We start from the raw sequence: 23,129 nt of genomic DNA on the forward strand, positions 1-23,129 counted from the left end.
ACATGTATTATATCCTTGTTTTATAATGGAAGGGGGGGGTCTCAAGAAGTACATAAACTCACCCAAGGTAGTATTTAATATTTCCCAGATTCAGTCTTTGAATTGGAATTGTCTAACCCCAAAGGGATAGCTCTTACTCTAACTCCAATGTCTCCAGAACCATGTTTTGTTCAAGATGCTGCATGTAACTCAATGTCATTTGGGGATGAGTGGTTTTTGTTTTTTTTTTTTTTTGAGACAGAGTCTCACTTTGTTGCCCAGGCTAGAGTGAGTGCTGTGGTGTCAGCCTAGTTCACAGCAACCTCAAACTCCTGGGCTCAGGCGATCCTCCTGTCTCAGCCTCCCGAGTAGCTGGGACTACAGGCATATGCCACCATGCCCAGCTAATTTTTTGTATACATATTTTTAGTTGTCCAATTAATTTCTTTCTATTTTTAGTAGAGACGGGGTCTTGCTCAGGCTGGTTTTGAACTCCTGACCTCGAGCAATCCGCCCGCCTCCGCCCGCCTCGGCCTCCCAGAGTGCTAGGATTACAGGCGTGAGCCACCTCGCCCAGCCGGGGATGAGTGGTTGAAGGCACATGATGACACTTTAAGTTGAGACTGAGTGGGAGACAGCATGGTGAAGAGCCTTGCAATGTTTTTCTTGACTATTTCAGTAAATTAAATCTGCTAAATTCACCCACAACGCTCACACCTTAATATATCAGTTATTTACAGTTGCCTATACTGTAGATAAAATCTTATACTTAAAAAACTAACTTTATCATAAATGTTTTTCATGTTGCTACACAAGTCTCCTACTATTGAGACAATATTTGGATTGCTTTTGGTGTTGTTTTTTTTAATAATGAGATTGAATACTTTAAGCACCCCACGTTTTTTTCCTGTTGAATATTAAAAGGTGATACCCAAAATGAGATTAAATAAAATATCCAAAATGAGATTACTGTGTCAGCATATATAGGGTGGTATAACCAGCTGGTGTGGGATTCATAAAAGAATAAGCTTGGTAAGACAGTGCAGGAGTAATTGTCTCAAAATTGCAAAAGGGAGGCAGGAGAAAACCGGTCTCCCACTTCTGCCTCATGATGTCTGGGGAAGGGCCCCAGGGCAACCATTATATCTGCCAGAGCATCTAGCACACCTGTATGGAAGATAAGAAAAATACATCTACACTTGCTAATGGTGGTGATACTCAGATCTTTATAGCTGCAATGGACTTTGTTTTTTTTTGTTTGTTTGTTTGTTTTTTGAGACAGAGTCTCGCTTTGTTGCCCAGGCTAGAGTGAGTGCCTTGGCATCAGCCTAGCTCACAGCAACCTCAATCTCCTGGGCTCAGGCAATCCTCCTGCCTCAGCCTCCCGAGTAGCTGGGACTACAGGCATGCGCCACCATGCCCGGCTAATTTTTTCTATATATATTAGTTGGCCAATTAATTTCTTTCTGTTTATAGTAGAGATGGGGTCTCGTTCTTGCTCAGGCTGGTTTCGAACTCCTGACCTCGAGCAATCCACCCACCTTGGCCTCCCTGAGTGCTAGGATTACAGGCATGAGCCACCGAGCCCGGCCGTAATGGGCTTTTATAAATAGTAACTAAGCTGGTTAATTCCTACTCATCTTTTAAAATGCAGTTGGCACTTCGGAAAAGGTTTTGCTGACCGCCACTTAAACTAAATTGGTCTCCTTTTAAGTTTTCATAGATTACTAGTAATGTCTTTCATGTTACCACAATTTGTATCTGTGATTATTTGATATTCTTTTTCCCCATACTAGATTGTGAGTTCCAGGAAGGCAGAGTCCACGTCTGTTTGTTCCCCTGCTTATCAAAATACCAAGCATGTAGTAGGTACCTAAGACAGTATTTTAAGTGGGCAATCAAGTGGAGATTCATTCATAAAGACAATTGGCTCATAAATGGAAATGGCTTGAAGTCAGAATGTTGCAAAATAAAACAATGTGATACTATTTCATACCAATTAGGCTGGCAAAAAATTAGAAATCTGGCAAGGGGGAAATGAGAACTTTCACCAGTGTGAGAGGGTAAATTATAATCATTTTGGAAAGTAATTTGGCAAAATCCGGTAACATTGAAGCTAAGCATACCTCATGCTGCAGGATAAATTCTCCCACGTAGGCACAAATTTTTTGTTTTTTTTTTTTTTGTTTTTTGAAACAGAGTCTCACTCTGTTGCCCAGTTTAGAGTGAGTGCCGTGGCATCAGCCTAGCTCACAGCAACCTCAAACTCCTGGGCTCAAGCGATCCTCCTGCCTCAGCCTCCCGAGTAGCTGGGACTACAGTCATGCACCACCATACCCAGCTAATTTTATATATGTACTTTAGTTGGCCAATTAGTTTCTTTATATTTTTTGGTAGAGGCGGGGTCTCGCTCAAGCTGGTTTCGAACTCCTGACCTTGAGTGATCCGCCCACCTCGGCCTCCCAGAGTGCTGAGATTACAGGCGTGAGCCACTGCGCCTGGCCCCATGTAGGCACAAAGTGACACGAGGATGTTCACTGCAGCAGTGTTGGAAAGAATAGTTATAAGGGTACAACAGAAACATTAGTAAATGAATGGGTTAATAAATTGTGGCATATTCTTATAATTTAATATACAGCATTTAAATTTAGGAGCCAAAGTATCTGCCAAAACAAAGTCTAGCTCTGCCTATTCTATTCCCATGCAGCTAAATGTGACTGAAGGAAAACAAAACCATGATGATTAGTCCCACTTAATTTCTGTCTGCTAACCTCCCATACTTGTTTCCCTAGTCCAGTCATTGCCCTGCTCTCCTAAGGTGCTTTTATACCTACTCTTTTCTCTAACCTCCAGCACTTGGCTACTCCTCACTCAGCTGGTGACCTTATTTCTGAGTTAAGGGAGAATAATAAAAGCAATCAAAAGATAACTCCTCACCTGTGTACATCTCATCCTTGCACTCTTCCTTCCTGTTGCTATAGTTGACACTTTGTGTTCTTAACCTAACACCAGCTCTTCCCCTGGTGTATTAGATCCCATCCTTAAACTAGGGCATCATTCCTACAATTGTCCTTTTTCCAACATCTTTTTCCCCCCTTATCTACTGGATCTTTCCCGTGAGCATAATAAGGTGTAATTTTTCTCATCCCAAATATATTCTACATTCACTTCCACCTACCTACTACTCCCATTTCTTGCTTCACTTAATAGCAAGATTCCTCAGTAGAGATGTGAAATACTCATTGTCCCCATTGCTGCCTCCTCCATACCTCTTGCACCCACTCCAATCCGGTCTTTGTTTCTACTCATGTCAAAGGTAGTTGATCAACTCCATGTGGCTAAATCTAGTGATCTTTTTTCAGTCCTTATACTTGATCTTCAACATTAGTTGATCACTTCCTCACCCTTGACCAATTTTTTTCACTTGGCTTCCAGGATACACTTAACTAGATTTCCTTATTCTTCACTGACAGTGGCTTCTCCCAAGTTATCTTTCCTTACTCTAGACATGGGGATTCCAAGGAATCTTTGGACCTCTGTTCTTTTTCTGTAATCATCTCCATGGGACTCTTGTTCTATATCATGGCTTTACATATCTATTTGTTGACAACTTCAAATTTAATATCTCCAGCCCAGGATTCCATACTCATGTTACCAGAAGTTTGGTACTTGCCCCCAAGGCTGAATCAGAACAAAGAACAAGTGGTTTGAGGAAAAGGAAAGAGAAGTATATTATTAATAATTTGCTGACAAATGGGGGCAGCAGACTAACATCTCAAAGACTGCCATCCTCTCTTTAAGCAGAAATACAGGGCTTTTTAAAGGGGGGGGGGTTGGCAGTATGCTTCTGGCCTGCTTGACCAGTGTCACATGTCACAGCCTCTGGCTATTGCTGCTTAACTATAATTCGTGTTTTCCATTTTGGGTCTTGGGCCATCATGACCTTATCTCTGGTGACTACCATCTTGTAGTCCTTGTCCTTGTGCAGACAATCCTGTTTTAAGATAATAAAGAATAAATAGCAAAGAACATTTTTCTGCCCCTTTGATCACTGGCCTCAGGATGGAATGCAAGTTTTAATTCCCAAAAAGGATTAGGGATGGGGGGGGGTTAGAGAGACAACTTGTAAAACATTCCATTGCCCTGTTTCTGACACTTACCTCTATTATACTCATATAACCAGCTACATACCCAGCATCTCCATTTGGATGTCTAACAGATGTCTCAAATTTAATATATCTAAAGAACTAATGATCTCCCCCTCCTGGCCCTATCATAAGCATGTTCCTTCTTCAGTCTTCCCATTTGATAAAAAGGCAACCCCATCCTTCCCTTTGCTCAGGGCCCAAACCTAGGAACCATTCTTGATTGCTTTCTTCACACCCCACAACCAAGCTTCAATAAGTCCTGGCTGCTAACCATCAGGATACAAGAGGATGGCCATTTCTTTTTGCCTCTCCTGCTACCACCCTAGCTCAAGTCACCATCCCTCTCTCTGGCCCAGATTTTTGCAGTAGCCCTGTTATTGATTTCCCAGCTTCTATCCTTGCCTCCCTGTGTTCACAGTTCAGCAGCCAGAGAGATACTGTAGAACTCTAAGATCCTGTCAGTCTTCTGCTCAAAGCCCTCTAAAACCTCTCCATTTTACTCAATAAAAGCTCAAGGAAAAGCCTCACATAGCATTGGCACCACCTGCCGAGTCACATTATCTGTCTGACTCACCACTCTGCTTCCTTAATGGCTCTGCCCCCACGAATCCCTGCAGTGCCTTCAACACACCCAGCAAGCTTCCACTTCTGAGCCTTTACATTCCATTGTTCCATTCAGCTCTTCCCTCTTCCTCTGCAGATCTTTGCTCAACTATTTTCTTTTCTTTCTTTTCTTTTTTTTGAGACAGAGTCTCACTCTGTTGCCCAGGCTAGAGTGAGTGCCTTGCTCACCGCAACCTCAGTCTCCTGGGCTCAAACAATCCTGCTGCCTCAGCCTCCCGAGTAGCTGGGGCTACAGGCATGCACCACCATGCCCGGCTAATTATTGTATATATATATTTTTAGTTGGTCAATTAATTTCTTTCTATTTTTAGTAGAGATGGGGTCTCACTCAGGCTGGTTTTGAACTCCTGACCTTGAGCAGCCTGCCCACCTCAGCCTCCCAGAGTGCTAGGATTTCAGGCCTGAGCCACCGTGCCTGGTCTCAACTATTTTCTCACCAAAGAGCCCTTCTTTGATTCCCCAATCAAAACAGCAGACCCTTCAGTGGCATGCCCCAGCTCCCTCCCTAGCTTTATTTTTTCCATGACACCTACTGCCACCTAACCTACATATTTTACGTGTTTATTGCATGTCCTTCTCTAAAATGTAAGCTCCGTGAGAATAGGGATTTGAGGCAGGGGAGAGGAGGATAAATTTATTGAAGCAGGCCGGGCACAGTGCCTCACGCCTGTAATCCTAGCACTCTGAGAGGCTGAGGAGGGAGGATCACTCAAGGTCAGGAGTTCGAAACCAGCCTGAGTAAGAGTGAGACCCCATCTCTACTAAAAATAGAAAGAAATTAATTGGCCAACTAAAAATATATAGAAAAATTAGCCTGGTATGGTGGCGCATGCCTGTAGTCCCAGCTACTTGGGAGGCTGAGGCAGCAGGATCGCTTGAGCCCAGGAGTTTGAGGTTGCTGTGAGCTAGGCTGATGCCATGGCACTCTACCCCAGGCAACAAAGTGAGACTCTGTCTCAAAAAAAAATTTTTTTTTTATTGAAGCAGAACATGCTTACAGAAAAGTGTGCAAATAGCAAGTTAACAGCTTGGTGACTGAGGGCAGCAAGTTTTGTATCTTTTGTTCAGTGCTGTGTCTCCAGCACAAGAAATATGAATAATTGAACTGGATTTACATGTAAGGCTAAAATATTAATAAAGGTTGAAAATAAAGTTGCAGAGGGATACATATAGTGTGATAAAACTTTTAAAAAATCTATAACATATTTTTTAAATTGACACATATGAAGCAAAAGTAGAAAAGTATTAAAATACCAGCTTCAGAGCAGTGGTTTCCACTGGAATTAGAGGGGAGCAGAATGGGAAGGAATAAAAGAAGGCTTAAACTGTCACATTTTATTAAAAAAAAAAAAGCAAATATGGCCAAACATTAATGTTTGCTAAAAGAAGGTGGTGCATAGGTATTTGTTGCATGTGACTCTGAATGTTTAAACTCTTTTACAGTTAAAGTCTGCTTTCTTGCTCTTGTCTGGTCTTTTGTCTCACAAAGCCACTTGTTCAGTTCCTCTCAGAGCATGGAGCCCAGATGACTTGCACACCCAGCATATCTGAAGGATCTAGGTGAAGGAATAATGGATATTCATGCTCCCAAGGGTGAGAAGCTGATCTAAGCTCAAGAAAGAAAGGAGGTTGTTCCCAATGGTTATTGAACAAAAAAGAAAAAATAGATAATAAAAATTTAAATGATTAATAAGATAATTTAAAAAGAAAAAAAAAGAAAAGAAAGGAGGGTCTTGGCACTGTCAGAATCAAACGAAGCATTGCCACTCCCCATAGATGCCTTCTGAGGGACCAATTAAAAAAAAAAGAGGATAGGGGAGCAGAAGGCCTCTTATAGATAAGGAATATAAGTGACTATTTGCAGGAGTTGGTGGAAGGAGATTACTAGTTTCTACTAATAAATTTCAGTGAAACCGCTCTAATTTTGGCAAACATATAGCTTGACAAATATATGTTAATGGATGAAAGAGCCAAGCAATTTGGACCTATCTTATTGTGTATGAACGGAAAGGTAGTGATTGTATTAGTTAAGTAGCTCCTAGCAGCAGAGTGGAAGCCCTGGAAAGAACAGGGTAGGACCACCTCATCTGTTTTCTTTGCCATCAGAGATCATGAGACAGGAGTTCAGTGGCTCCTGGACAGAATGACCATATAACTGATCATCCAAACTGGAGACCCTGAGGATGAAGGGGCGGCTGACCAGACAGGAAGCTCAGACTATGCTGGAAAACCTGGAGCTCCTGTAAGGACAGGTAGGCAGGAGCCACAGGGCTATGTCCCAGTAGCTGCCCAGCCAAACTAGGAGATAACTCACCTGGAGAGGGATTAGAGGCAAAGACAGCAGTGGGGCCAAAGGAGAAACTAGGCTGCCCTGCTGTGAGTCAACACAGCTGGGGAGGAGCTGAACTCAGGGAGTAGGCCACAGGCTTCAGGACTATCAGACAAGGCACCAAAGCTCTCTGCCTCATTGCCAACACAGCACCTGTCTTCTCTCCCCTCTCCCAACCCATGGTCTGGGGTGGGGTAGAGAAGGGTGGGCAAGGAGGGATGTGAGATAAGGTAGGGGTTTAGCATTTTAAAAATAGCTGGACTGGCTGGGCACAGTGGCTCACACTTTTGGAGGCTGAGGTGGGAGGTTTGCATGAGGCCAGGAACTCAAGACAAGCCTAAGCAACATAGCGAGACCTGTGTCAATGTTAAAGAACCCAAACTCTAAAATAATTTGAAGAGGTTTATTCTGAGCCAAATATGTGTGACCATGGCCTGGAGAGCCATACTCAAGAAGCCTTGAGGAAGTGGTCTCACCATGGTTGGGTTACAGTTTGGTTTTATACAGTTAAGAAAGGCAGAAATTACACATAAAGTCATAAATGAATACGTGGAAGGCATACATTGGCTTGGCCCAAAAAGGCAGGACCTCTTGAAGCTGAGGATTACAGGTTATAGGTGGGTTTAACCTTTGTCTTACATGGCCTTAGGCTTGTTAATAATTTTGTATCTTATTGTTACAAAAAATAACTCCACAAGGGATAGGACATAACTGGGCATGTCTGACCTCCCTTCTCCTCATGGCCAGCAACTCTGCTTTCAGATTTTTTGGGGGGTTTTGGGGGAGGGTACCCTTAGCCAAGAAGGGGTCCATTCAGGTCCATTCAGGGTCCTCCACACCCATTGCAGGGTGTGGAGGTTAAGATTTCATTTTAGTTCACACCTCATCTCTACAAAAAATACGAAATTTAACCTGATGTGGTGGCGCAGGCCTGTGGTCCCAGCTACTGGGGAGGCTGAGGTAGCAAGATCACTTAAGCCCAGAAGTTGGAGGTTGCAGTGAACTATGATGATGCCAGTGCACACTAGCCTATCTAGACATCAGCCTAGACCCTGTCTCGCAAAAAAAAAAAAAAAAAAAAAACTGCATAATAACCGAAAATAAGCACAAAATTGTTTTTGCTCAGATAACTCGGGATTTGCTCATAACTCGGGATTTGACTCGTGCTGCCTGGAGGAGTGGGAAGGCCTTTTAATGGTAACATCACACAGGTTAGAAAGGTTTATGCCACCAATCTAGAATTAATAATAAAAGTTCCGGGTGTGCCTTTTAAAGAGGTGTCCCAAAGAGTCCCACAGGTGTCCTCAGACATTTTATCATCTGTGGGTGTGATGTGCAGTCCCCCCAGGTGCGTTGAGGAGGAGCCTACCTCACCCCAGGACTCGTGTGACTGCCGGAAACTACATTCCCCGAAAGCCTCAGCGGCGGCTCACTTCCGCTTTTGGACAGGACATTTTCCGCCTGGAGCTCGGGTTGGGTCTGCGCGGGCGTGTGGCCACTCTGGGCGGCGCTGAGTGGACATGAGCATGCCTGCGCGACCTCTGCCAAGTTGTTGGTGCCAGGGGCCAGGTCACTGTCCCCTCGTGGCCGCCACTAGCCACTCGTGCCCCATGGCCGGGACACCGTGGGCCAGGCCCCTCCCTCCTCTGCGCTTTGCTGGATAGCAGGGCACCGTCGTCTCCTATCACGTGACCTATTGGACAGAAGTTAAGATTGGACCATATGAAATTGTCTAGGTAAGCAGAGAAACTCTAGGGCACTCTGAAAAAGTGTGGCTTTTCCTGAGGAAGTCGTAAGTTACGACTCCCTTTAAATGGCCATAAAGAACAGAGACACCATCTCCTTTTCCTGCCTCCTTCTCCCTCTTGTGCATAGAGGCTGGAGGGAGAATAACGAAGCCTTGAGTAAGGGGTTACACTCCCAGCAATGATGGTCTAGGTGATTAGGTCTAAATTGTCCACAGAAAGTAACTTAAACTGGCTGAAATGTTAAAGAAAAAAAATTCATCCAAGATTAATGCACTGGCAGGAAAAAAAGAAAAAAAAATAATTCCTAAAAGCATCAAAGAGCTAAGGAGAGTGAAGAATTAGGGATCAAACTTTAGGGGAAGCAAGAAACAATTCCTAATCCCAGATCTCAAAACTGCTTTTGCCTGAAAGCATTTTTCTGATGGAAAGAGACACCCATGAAACCCAATTGTGACATTGGTGGACTCAATAATCACCCCATATTTGACCTAGCACCCCAGAAGACAACCTCAGGAAAATGTTGAACTGGAGAAAAGCCCTCGCTTAGATAAACCAAAAGAAAACAGAAAACTTAGAGAGAAATATGAGTGATGTCCGTAAGAATAGCAGAGTAAGGACCTACAAATGTTCTCCACTCCATAAGAGCCATGAAAAGGCTGGCAAGAACTGTCAGAATCAGCTTTTTTCAGAACTCTGGAGATTAAAGTCTTGCAGCAATCTGGGGAGCACTTGTTCAAGAAAAACAGCTGCATTTCAGTAAGAATGGTGAAATTTGTGGCATTTTAACAAGCCCCATTCTCATTTGCTTCACCCCTGCTCCTCAATACCCTTGAAAACCAACAGCCTGGCAATCACTGGAAGGAGCAGAGCAGGGTAGGAGCTTCTTCAAAGCCTCATGTCCAGGGTATTGACATTATCTGACCTGTATGGTGGTTTCCTGTAAGACTACACTCAGAAGACTTGTCTTTATGTGACTTGACTTGGAGCTTGCCCAATGCTAATAGCCCTTTCCTCAGGGGTGTCTGTTGAAAATTATCAGGGCAATTTGTCTAACATCATGGCCATAGGTAACAGTCAGTGCAAACAATAGGCTAACCAAAAAGCTTAAAAGGAAAAGCTTTTAATGAGATGTCCATAGGGAGCTTTGAAAAACTCCAACATATTCCGGGGAATCTAGAAGGTTATGCATGTGCACAGGGCTGTGTGGCATGTTCCTTCTCTAATTGCACATACACAGGGCTGTGCAGGTGTTCAGGAAAGACACTAAGCTGTAGCTTATGGCTGACTTTGAGAGTCTATGCAAGCAGGAAGTGAAGCCTAAGGCAAAGTAGTAAACTGTCTGGCTTAGTGTTGAAAGTGTGCCATAAATGTACACAAGAGCCTCTTGCCTTTGGCAAAGACCGGGAGATTTCTAGGCATTTAAGGAAATCTCTGTCCAATAATTAGCTGACTACTAGCTAACTGTGTAGATAGTTCAGTGGCCAAATAGCAAAGAATACAGACTTTACAGAATTAGTTCAGGAAAGTTACTAAATCAACAGCAGCAAAACAGCCAGCAACAACAAACCACTCTAGGAAAGGGAGGAGGAATCTGATTTCCAGAGTTGCTACTTCGTAATATTTAAAATGTTCAACTTTCAGCCGGGCGCTGTGGCTCACGCCTGTAATCCTAGCTCTTGGGAGGCCGAGGCGGGCGGATTGCTCAAGGTCAGGAGTTCAAAACCAGCCTGAGCAAGAGCGAGACCCCGTCTCTACTATAAATAGAAAGAAATTAATTGGCCAACTGATATATATATAAAAAAAATTAGCCGGGCATGGTGGCACATGCCTGTAGTCCCAGCTACCCGGGAGGCTGAGGCAGTAGGATCACTCGAGCCCAGGAGTTTGAGGTTGCTGTGAGCTAGGCTGACGCCACGGCACTCACTCTAGCCTGGGCAACAAAGTGAGACTCTGTCTCAAAAAAAAAAAAATAAAAAAAACAAAAAAAAAAAAAACAAAGAAAAAAAAAAAGTTCAACTTTCATCAAAAAATTAAGCAGCATGTAACAAAACAGGAAAGTATGGCCCATGGGACCAGGGGGAAGCAGTCAATAGAAACTTCCTGAGGAAGCCTAAATAAAGACTTTAAATCAGCTATTTTAAATATGTATTAAAGGAAAGTATGAGGACAATATCTCACCAAATAGTGATTTATCAATAAAGAGGTAGAAGCGATTAAAAAAAAAAAACATTTGGGAATTGAAGAGTATAATAGATATGAAAAATTCACTAGAGGAGTTCAGCAGCAGATTTGAGCAAGCAAAAGAAACAATCAACAAATATGAAGCTACGTCAATTGAGATTTTTTTAGTCTGAAGAACAAGATTTAAAAAGAATGAAAAAGGAGAACAGAGCCCCAGAGAACAACATATGTCTAATGGGAGTCCCAGAAGGAGAGGAGAGGGAGAGAAAGGGACAGAAAGACTATTTGAAGAAATAACAGCCAAAACTTCCCAGATTTTTATAAAAAACATAAATCATATCCAAGAAGCTCAAACAACTCCAAATAGGATAAACTCTAAAAGATCCACCCCTAGGTATACCATAATCAAATTAAATGGTACACTAGAAAATACTGTTTAACACAAAAGAAGGCCATAATGACATATCAAAAAGATATGACATAGATATAAAAAAATTGCACAATGGCAGATGGGAACCATATCTTATCAGTAAGTACATTCAATGTAAATGGATTAAACATTTCAATCAAAAGACATAGATTGTCAGAATGGATTTAAAAACATGACACAACTATATGTTTTTTATTTTTATTTACTTATCTTTTTAAAGGCTGGTCAAGTGAAGCAGTGGGAGTGGAGAAAAAACAAAGATCTATAACTAGTTGTGATCAATTAGTTGTAAACACCACTGCACTCACACCAACCCAGTGCTGCTATATGTTGCCTACAAGAGACACAGTTTATATGCAAATATACAAATAGGTTGAAAGTAAAAGGATAGGATGTACCATGCAAATAGTAACAAAAAGAGAGCTATAGTGGCTATACCAATGTCAAAGTAGACTTTAAGAAAAAATTTGTTATGAAGGACATTTTATAATGATAAAAGGGTCAGTTCTTCAAAAAGAATCATAGCCTTGAGATTGAGGTGATTTGTTCCTTCTCAAATTGCCTTTCAGAAGTTAATCTTTCCAAAGGGTAAAAATATCCAAGAGCTCTACAAATTTTCAAAAATGATTTCCAGTGTCCATTAAAAGAAAGAACCAAAAAAAAGAACCAGAGCATATTTACCAAGAAAAATAAAAACATATCCACACAAAGACTTGTACATGAATGTTCATAGCAACTTTTTTTTCACAATAGCCAAGAACTACTAGAAACAATCCGAAGGTCTATCAGAGGTAAATGGATAAATAGATCATGGTGTTTCCATACAATGGAATACTAGACAGTAATAAGAAGGAATGAACTATTAATACATACAACAACATAGATGACTTTCTATACTGAGTGAAAGAAGACCCAAAAGATTGCACGCTACATAATTTCATTTATATAAAATTCCCTGAATTCTAGAAAATGCAACTTTAGTAACCAAAAGCCAATCAGTGGTCACCTAGGTCCAGGAGCAGAAGGCGAGAGAGACTGCAAAGGGACATCAGGAAACTTTTTTTGGGGGGTGATGGAAATGTTTGATAACTTGATTATGGTGGTTGTTTCATACAGATGAACAGATGAACATCTGTCAGACCTCATTGAATTGTATACTTTAATTGGATAGAGTTTACTATAAGTAAATTGAACCTCAATGAAGATTAAAAAAACAAAGCATAACAAGAAATAAAACCAAGGGAAAAAGAACAGACAATAGAAAGGGACTCATAGGTGATCTAGATATTGGAGTTATCAGACACAGTACAATAACTGTGATTAATAGGTTTAAGAAAATTGATGACAACATGGAGAATTTCACCAGAGAACTGAAATCTATATAAAGAATTGAACAGAGGGTTTAAAAATAAAAACTATAAATGAAAATTAAGAACCCAGTATATGGCAGATTAGACATAGCAGAAGACAGGATTAGTGAACTAAAAGGTCAGAAGAAAACATTCAGACTGAAAGCACAGTGAGATAAAAGAATAAAAAGTACAGAAAAGAGCATAAGAAACATGACTCACAGTATAATTGGACTCAGAAGAGGAGGAAAAAGAAAATGGAACAGAAGTAATATTTGAAGAGATATTGAATGTTTTTCAAAACTGCAGAGAGATATTAAGGCACTGATTCAAAAAGTTCTATGAACGTAAGCAGACTGGATAAATACAAAGGCAACCATATCTAGGGACATCATCCTAAACAGCGGAAAAACTAAGGACTAGGCTAGCTGCAATGGTTCACTCCTGTAATCCAGCACTTTGGGAGACTGAGGCAGGAGGATCACTTGAGTTCAGGAGTTCGAGGCTGCAGGCTGCAGTGAGATACGGTCACACCACTGCCCTCTAGCCCAGGTGACAGAGTCAGACCCTGTCTCTTAAAAAAATAAAAGCAAAAAATAAACACAAACACACACACAACCAAAAAAAACCCCTAAAGGACTAGAAAATGCTAAAAAGCAGTAGGCTAACCAAAAAACTAGAGAAAAGACACTAACTTCAAAGGGTAAATGTCAGAAGAATGGTAACCCAGTAGGTGCTCCATAAATATTTATGGGCAAAGCAATCAGACAATCCCAAGGTTGCTCAATGCTTTTCCAGTCAGTACTCCTTGCTCTCTGAGTGACCTTCTTAATCTCTCTGTACTTCAGTTTCTTTGAATGTAAAATGGGCATGTTAAACCAGGTGTACTGGCCTGCACCTGTAGTCCCAGCTACTCGGGAGGCTAAGGCAGGAGGGTCGCTTGAGTCAGGAGTTGGAAGCTGCAGCGAGCTATGATGAGGCCACTGCACTCCAGCCAGGGCCACAGAGCAAGACCCCATATCTAAATAAAAAAATAAAATGAGCGTATTAGTAGAACCTGCCCTGTAGAGCTATTGTGGATTCAGTTAGTTGATATGTTGCACTATGTGTGGTCCACTATAGTTTCTTGCTATTATTTTACTGTTATTATCATCATCACAGAAGCAGGTGGGCTGGAGTGGGCACAGCATCGGACCTGGAATTAGGTGTGACACTTAACAGCTGTGCAATCTTTGCTCACATTGCCTCCCCTCTCTGAGCCTCAGTTTGTAAAATGGGGCAACCATAGTCGCACCTGTTAGGGCTGATGGGAGGACTAAATGAGTTAATATCTATAAAGCACTTGGCACCTTGCCTTGCTCATAGTAGGTGCTTCTTAAAATGTTTGGCGCTGGGCTGCCAGGAGCTTTCCCCAGACGCGTCCCCTCGGGGGCGAGGGTTGCAGGGCCCCGCCCATCCCCGGGCTGGGCGCCGCCTGCACGCCTGATGGCCACCAGGGGGCGGTGGCGCACCACAGAGGGCTGCCGGGGACGGAAGAGTCCGGAGCCTGCACCAGGCTGGCTTGCCCAGTTTCCTCTGCTTTTCTCCCTTCCGTCCTTGAAACGCTGGTGGAATTTCGCCTTTCCTGGTGAGCTGCCTGCTCTGGGCGGCCTACATTCCGGAGTCCTGCATCCGAGAGGAAGAAGTTTGGGGCACCCGGGGATGGCGGAGATCCGGGTCAGCGTCCGAAATAGAGACCGGCACATCTGCAAGTAAGTCCCAGACGCCCCATGTGCGGAAAGTAGCCCAGCATCTCCATGAGCAAAGCGTCGTTTTTTCTCACAGCTTCTTATTCTGCAAAATTTCATACCCACAGGAAACATTTTTAAACTGTGCAATCAACAAACACCCTTTTTCCCCCCTTCTCTACTCTGAAGGAAAACAAACACCCTTATACCTTTCACCTGGAATCACCAATTGTCAATACATTTTTCGCCACATTATTAGCACACACACATATTTCATTTGTATTTTTATTTTCTTGGTTGAACCATTTGAAAGTTACTTGCAGACATCCTGACACTTCACCTGTGAATATTTCAGCCTGTGGCTCCTAAGAACAAAGACCTTCTCCTACACACCCACAATGTCTTTATCACACCTAAAAAGCTCAGCATTGATGCACCACTGTTATCTCACACAGTCACATACTCACATTTACCATTTATATCCTGTATAGCTGTGGTTTTATTTGTGATCTAGGATCCAATGAATGTTCACATCATTTTTTATGACATTTTTTTGAAGAGTCCAGGCAAGTTGTCTTATAGAAGCTCCCATAATCTGAATTTGTCCTATTTAGTCTTCATAATTATATTCAGGCTGTGCGCGGTGGCTCACGCCTGTAATCCTAACACTCTGGGAGGCCGAGGCGGGCGAATTGCTTGAGGTCAGGAGTTCAAAACCAGCCTGAGCGAGAGTGAGACCCTGTCTCCACTATAAATAGAAAGAAATTAATTGGCCAACTAATATATATAGAAAAAAATTAGGCAGGCATAGTGGCGCATGCCTGTAGTCCCCGCTGCTACTCGGGAGGCTGAGGCAGGAGGATTGCTTGAGCCCAGGAGTTTGAGGTTGCTGTGAGCTAGGCTGACGCCACGGCACTCACTCTAGCTTGTGCAACAAAGTGAGACTCTGTCTCAAAACAAAACAAAACAAAAAAACATAATTATATTCAGCCAGGTCACTTTGGGTAACAATGTTGTATAGGCCATGTTATCGATTTCCCATTACATCATATCAGGCAGCCTATTATGTAGGTTTGTACCACTTTGCAACACTAAGTTTTATCCCTAGGTCATCTGTAACCATTTCCTGTCTTCCTTTTTTCTGCCTCCAACCACCCCCCCCCAAAAAAAACTGAATCTAACACCACAAGAAGCAACCAGCTAAGTCCAGAACGTGGGACAAATAGCCCAGTTTCTTTAACAAATCCATGATCACACTGGCCTCACTGCTGCCTTTCAAAAAATCTGAGTACCTTCCTGCCACAGTACCTTTGCACTTGCTATTCCCATCACCTGGAGTGATCTTTCTCATGAAAAAGATAGTTTCTTCCCTCACCTTCAAGTCTTTGCTCAATATCAGCTTTTCAGCAAAGCCTTCATTGAGTAGCCTAGCTCCCTTACCTTGCTCTTCTTTTTCCCCATAGCAATTATCACCTTTTGACATACCGTGTAATTTACTTACTTATTATGTTTGCTGTCTGTCTCCTCTGGTAGCATGTAAACTCTGTAAGCATAGAGACTTTCCTCTGTTTTACTCGCTGTATTCCCAACACCTCAAACAAAACTCAGCACATGGGGCGGGGCGCGGTGGCTCACGCCTGTAATCCTAGCACTCTGGGAGGCCGAGGCGGGTGGATTGCTCAAGGTCAGGAGTTCGAAACCAGCCTGAGCAAGAGCGAGACCCGTCTCTACTAAAAATAGAAAGAAATTAATTGGCCAACTAATATATATAGAAAAAATGAGCCGGGCATGGTGGCACATGCCTGTAGTCCCAGCTACTCAGAAGGATGAGGCAGTAGGATTGCTTGAGCCCAGGAGGTTGCTGTGAGGTAGGCTGAGGCCACGGCACTCTAGCCCAGGCAACAAAGCGAGACTGTGTCTCAAAACAACAACAACAACAACAACAAAAACTCAGCACATGGTGTAGGCACTTCAGACATATTTGCTGAATAAATGTATTTGTTATCTATTACTGCATTGTAAATTACCCCAAAGTTTAGCAGCTTAAACCACAAGTATTTATTTTCTCACATGATTTCAGAAGGTCATGAATCTGGGAGCTCCTTAGCTGGGCAGTTTAGGCTCTGTTTCCTCCCGGAGTCTGTAATCAAGTTGCTGGCCGGAGCTACAGCCTTCTCAAGGCTTTCTGGGCCTATAGAGCCCACTTCCAAGTTCATGCACGTGGTTGTTGGCTGGAAGCTTTGGTTCCTAGGCACATGGGTCTCTCCACAGGGCTACCTCATGTCATAGCAACTGGCTTGCCCCAAAGTGATGATAAAGGGAGAGACAAAGAAAGAAAGAGAAATAGAACACCCAAGAAAAAAACCACATCTTTTTATTAATCACAAAATAATAAGCTTATCTGTGCTAGACAGAATAATGGCCTTGCCAAAGATGTCCATGTCCTAATCCCCAGAACCTGTGACTATGTTACCTTACATAGCGAAAGACACTTGCAGATGTGATTTTTTTTCTTTTCTTTCTTTCTTTTTTTTTTTTTTTTTTTTGAGACAGTGTCTCACTCTGTTGCCTGGGCTAGAGTGCCGTGGCATCAGCCTAGCTCACAGAAACCTCAAACTCCTGGACTCGAGCAGTCCTTCTGCCTAAGCCTCCCAAATTGTTGGGACTATAGGCATGCACCACCATGCCCGGCTAATTTTTTCTATATATTTTTAGTTGTCCAATTAATTTCTTTCTATTTTTAGTAGAGATGGGGTCTCACTCTTGCTCAGGCTGGTTTCGAACTCCTGACCTCTAGTGATCTGCCTGCCTCGCCTCCCAGAGTGCTAGGATTACAGGCGTGAGCCACCGTGCCCAGCCTCCAGGCGTGATTAAGTTAAGGATTTCAAGAGGCAGAAGGCTGTGCCTGGCCCAGTGTGATCACAAGGAGCCTTATGAGGGAAAGGGGATGACCAGGGGAGCCAGAGAGTCTGTGATGAAAGGGTGATGTGATGATGGGAGAAGAGGGTGGATGAGGCACTTTGAAAATGCAGGAAGGGACCACGAGCCTCTAGAAGCTGGAGAAAATGTAAGGAAAGAAATTCTCCCCTGGAATCTCCATAGGAACACAGCCCTGCTGACACCTTGATTTTAACTCAGTATAAGACCTATTTAGACATCTGGCTTCTAGAACAGCAAAATAATAAATTTGTGGTGTTTTAGGCCCCTAGGTTTGTAGTAATTTGTTAGCAGCAGCAGTAGGAAATGAATACACCATCACTTCTGCCATATTTTATTAGTTAGAAGTGAGTCACCAAGCCCAGCCCACATTCACAGGGTATGAATACCAGGGCACTCCACTTAGACCCTGCCTACCACAATGAATGAATGATTACTAACCCCACTTTACAGGCAGGTAGACTGAGGCTCAGAGGAGTGAAGTAACCTACCTGAGATCACATAGCTAATAATGGTGAGGTCAGTTCCATCTGACACTCAGGATAAATTTCAAACTTTTTTGACAAATAGCTACTATGATCTGCCTGATCTGGGCCCTGCCTTCCTCCCTAATCTTTAACTCACTAATTTTATTCCCACTTTAGGGTCTTTACATCTGCTGTTTCTTCCCCCAAATTGCTGTCTAGTGGGCTGGCTGCTTCTCCCCCTCCAGGTCTCAGTTCAAATGCAGGTCTTCTCTGATCATCCCTTATAACATGACTTTCTGTCCCTCGACCCCATTTTGGTTTATCTTTCTTATTTATCCTTTGTTTACTGTCCCATGTCCATTCTCACTACTCCCACTCTGCAAAAGGACAGGGGCTTTGCCTGCTTTGTTCCTTGTGTCCCCAGTACTGGCACCCAGTAGTTGCTCAATGAGTATTTGCCCAATGAATGAATGACTTCACGAGGAGGTGAAACAGTTAAAACCAATCCATTCAACTCACCTCTCTGGGCATTACTCTGAGCTTATGCGGGTTAGAAGAAATACATAAAAGAAGTAATAAGGCCCAGAGTCATAGGATATATATTTCTTATAATTTTTATTTCAAAATATTTGGGGGGGCTGGGTGCGGTGGCTCACGCCTGTAATCCTAGCACTTTGGGAGGCCAGGGCGGGCAGATTGCTCGAGGTCAGGAGTTTGAAACCAGCCTGAGCAAGAGCAAGACCCCGTCTCTACTATAAATAGAAAGAAATTAATTGGCCAACTAATATACATAGAAAAAAAAATTAGCCATGCCTATAGTCCCAGCTACTTGGGAGGCTGAGGCAGGAGGATTGCTTGAGCCCAGGAGTTTAAGGTTGCTGTGAGCTAGGCTGATGCCACGGCACTCACTCTAGCCTAGGCAACAAAGCGAGACTCTGTTTCAAAAAAAAAAAAAAAGCAATATATTTGGGGGGTACAAATGTTCTTGTTACGTGGGTGAATTGTGTGATGCTGAAGTCAGGGCTTTTGGTGTGCCCATCACCAGAATAGTGTACATTGTACCTGATAGGTCAGTCTTTAACCCTCACCCCTTCCTCCCTCCCCCTTCTGAGTTTCCAATGTCCTTTGCACCACTTTAGGGCCATGTGCACCCATCGCTTAGCTCCCACTTATCAGTGAGAACCTGTGGCGTTTCATCCCTGAGATACTTCACTTGGAATGTTCCCCAGTGAGGATATATTTTTAAAGAAATAAGAGTTTTGATCTCCCACCAACAGGCTGGACCTGGGGGCATTCCCAGGACTCTGTCATCTAAAGGCCCTTTGTCTCCGGAGAGGAGGCGTGAGCAACCCGCCAGCACTGTTTGGGTAATAACTGAGCATTTTCCTCCCTGGCTGGTTATGCTGGTCTCCACACCCCTTTTCCGCAGGCACAACTTTCTTTACTAAGCTGGGAACAGTAGCTCTACGAAGACCCTGCAGGTCAACCATGAATCTCATAAGGATGTGTTAGGTTAAGAGAGCTCCACTTGACTGGGGAGGCTGGGTTCTTGTAACCTTGGACAAGAAACCTGTTTTCTCAATCTCTCTCTCCCTCCCTCCCACTACTTTGGTTGGATGGTTGTAGGGGAAGAGTCTCACTCTGTGGCCCAGGCTAGAGTGCCGTGGCGTCAGCCTAGCTCACTGCAACTTCAAACTCCTGGGCTCAAGCAATCCTCCTGCCGCAGCTTCCCGAGTAGCTAGGACTACAGTGACTTTCATATAATTTTTATGTATCACAAAATATTCTTTTGATTTTTCCCCATTTAAAAATATAAAAATCGGCCGGGCGTGGTGGCTCACGCTTGTAATCCTAGCACTCTGGGAGGCCGAGGCAGGCGGATTGCTCAAGGTCAGGAGTTCAAAACCAGCCTGAGCGAGACCCTGTCTATACTATAAAAATAGAAAGAAATTAATTGGCCAACTAATATATATATATATAATTAGCTGGGCATGGTGGCGCGTGCCTGTAGTCCCAGCTACTCGGGAGGCTGAGGCAGTAGGATTGCTTGAGCCCAGGAATTTGAGGTTGCTGTGAGCTAGGCTGATGCCACGGCACTCACTCTAGCCTGGGCAACAAAGCGAGACTCTGTCTCAAAAAAAAATAAAAATAAAAATAAAAAATAAAAAAAAAATCGTTCTTACAATGCAAAATTCTACTTAAAAAGAAATAAAAATAATAAAAAAAAAATCGTTCTTAGATCATGAGCCAAATTGTACAAAAACAGGCAACAGATAAAAATTTGGTTCACAGTGTTGACCCCTGCTACATTTCATGGTTTTGAACAGCTGTATAATTATTCCATAATGTGTTTTCTTTTGTGTGTGTGTGATAGACAGGGTCTCGCTCTGTCGTCAGGGCTAGACTGCAGTGACATCATCATAGCTCATTGCAGCCTCAAACTCCTGAGCTCAAGCAGTCCTCCTGCCTCAGCCTCCCAAGTAGCTGGGACTACAGGCACACACTACCATGCCTGGCTAATTTTTCTATTTTTGTAGAGATGGAGGTCTTGCTGTATTGCTCAGGCAAGTCTCAAACTCCTGGCCTCAAGTGATCCTCCCACCTCAGCCTCCCAAAGGGTTGGAATTACAGGGATTGAGCCACTTTTTGGCTATCATGCCTAGTGCCGCCATGAACTTTCTATGCACAAATTTTTGTGTAAATATACGTTTTCCTTTCTTTTAGGAATATACTTAGGAGTGGAATTGCTGGGTCAAATAGTAATTATGTTTAACATTTTGAGACAACACCTGGGTTTATACATTCCAGGAGCTAAACATGGTTTTTATGTTTTTAAATGGCTGGGGGAAAAAATCAAAAGTATTTTGTAACACATGCAAATTACATAGAATTCAAATTTCAGCGTACATAAATAAAGTCTCACTGGACAGCAACATACTCATTTAGGTATTGTCTGTGGATGCGTTTGCATTGCAGTGGCAGAACTGAGTAGAGTGGCAGACACAATCTGGCTTGCAAAGCCCAAAATATTTACTATCTAGCCTTTTATAAAAAAGGTTTACCGACCTCTAATTTTTGTTTGCCAGCTGGTTGGGGCAGCGTGGGTATGTACTGCCTCTGGGTTGGATGGCAACAGAACCCAGGTCACCAACCTCTGTCTGTTGGGTCCCAGCCTGGTAGCATAAAGAAATGGAAGGTCACACCTGGTCCCATTTTCTGGACTGAGAAATTGAGTCCTATAGGGACTGCTCAGGCTCATGCAGACTCAAGGGGAAATGAGGGCTTAGCTTGCTCCTACTCCTGGGCAGCCTCTTCCTGTCCAGTTAAGAAGATTTGTCCGTGAATAATTCATGGCTGAGGTTTGCAGAGCACTCCATCTTGTCAGAGCACTTTGATCATCATTAATTAGTCAGAACCTGGCTCCCCTGTTGTCCAATAAAACAAAAACAGAAGTGGCTATGTTGTCTTGGCCTCTAAAACTGGGAATGTCCACACTAAGACTTTCAGACTTGCAAGTTCCTCCTTTCTGCCCATCGCCCCATCACCTTGCAAAGGCCTAAAGCTTGCTGCTGAGCCCGGAAGCTGGGCTTCCTGCAGGAAACCATGCAGACTCAGGGTGGGAGCCCCAGCCCTCATTGCTGGTGTCCCCTGAGAAGTCATGTCCCCTCCCTGCCCTCATTGTCCTGGTCTGGGAGATCCGAGTAATTATGCCTACCTATCTCTGGGGTTGTTGTGAGGACTATCGCTGTGAGTTTATATTTATAAAAGGGTTCTGAGGCTGGGCATAGTGGTTCACGCCTGTAATCCCAACACTTTGGGAGGCCGAGGCGGGAGGATCACTTGAGGCCAGGAGTTGGATGTTGCAGTGAGCTATGATGACGCCACTGCACTCTAGCCTGGGTGACAGAGCAAGACCCTGTCTCAAAAAAAAAAGTATATATCTATACAATGGAATAGTATCCAGCTATAAAAAGTGATGAAGTACTGATAACGTGCTATAATGTGGATTAACCTAAAATCATTCCACTAAGTACAGGAAACCAGACACAAAGACCACATATTGTATGATTATATTTATATGAAATGTCCAGAATAGGCAAATCTATAGAGACAGAAAATAGATTAGTGGTTGCCTAGGGCTGGGGAGGGAATGGAGAATGACTCTAAATGGGCACAAGGTTTCTTTTTGGGGCAATGGAAATGTTTTAAAATTGATTGTGGTGATGATTCCACAACTCTGTGAATATATTAAAAACAATTGAATTGCATGCTTAAATGGATGAATTTTATAGTATGTAAATTATACCTCAATAAAGCTATTTTTAAAAAGTGCTCTGAAAAGTATAAAGTGATGAGCACAGTGAAATTCATATGCATAACCTGTGATCATATTCCTAATGGATGGAGCTCAGTATTGTGACCAGTCAGTTTAGGGTAGTTTCTAAGGCTTTTGAAATCAGAGACACTCGGATCCCAGGTTATGCAAGACCTCAAGCAAGGCATTTAACTCTATGAGCCTTAATTTAACCATCTGTAAAACTAGGACTATAATCCCTGTCTCTTAGTATTGTTGTGACAATTAATATTGTAGGAACATGATGAGCTTGGTACTCGATACATAGTAGATGCTTAGTAAATGATGATGATTATTTCCACGTGGGGTTATAGCATGTTCCATCCTCCATAGAATCCTGTTGTTCCCAAACTTGCCTGATCATAAGAATTACTTGAAGCATTTGTCAAAATTACGTATTCCAGGGCCCTACTTCAGACCAGCTGATCAGAATCGATATTTTTAAAAACTCTGCAGGTGAGTCCTATAACCAAACAAGGCTGATCCAACTTGAAGTCATTTTGCTTCTTATTTATAGCCTTCCCCACAAGCCCTTCAACTTTTTTCTTTTTTTCTTTTTTTTTTTGAGTTAGAGTCTTACTCTGTTGCCCAGGCTGAAGTGCAGTGGCATGATCATAGCTCACTGCACCCTTAAGTTCCTGGGCTCAGACAGTCCTCCCACCATACCTGGATAATTTTTTTTTTGGCATATTATGGGGGTACAGATTTTAAGGTTTCAATAAATGCCCATTCCCCCCTCCCCCCACAAGTCTGAGTCTCCAGCATGACCATCCCCCAGATGGTGCACATTGCACTCATTATATATGTATATACCCGGCCCCCTCCCCCCTCCCACCTGCCCAATACCCTATTACTG

General features: G+C 43.0%; 1 protein-coding gene across 1 annotated transcript in view; it reads right to left on the reverse strand.

The window, feature by feature from the left end:
• Positions 1–23,129, reverse strand: part of SLC7A6OS (solute carrier family 7 member 6 opposite strand) — a 319,699-nt gene that overhangs the window by 225,136 nt on the left and 71,434 nt on the right. The window lies entirely within an intron of this gene.

This window comes from Microcebus murinus, chromosome 20, assembly GCF_040939455.1.
Source record: "Microcebus murinus isolate Inina chromosome 20, M.murinus_Inina_mat1.0, whole genome shotgun sequence".
Taxonomy (NCBI): Eukaryota; Metazoa; Chordata; class Mammalia; order Primates; family Cheirogaleidae; genus Microcebus; species Microcebus murinus.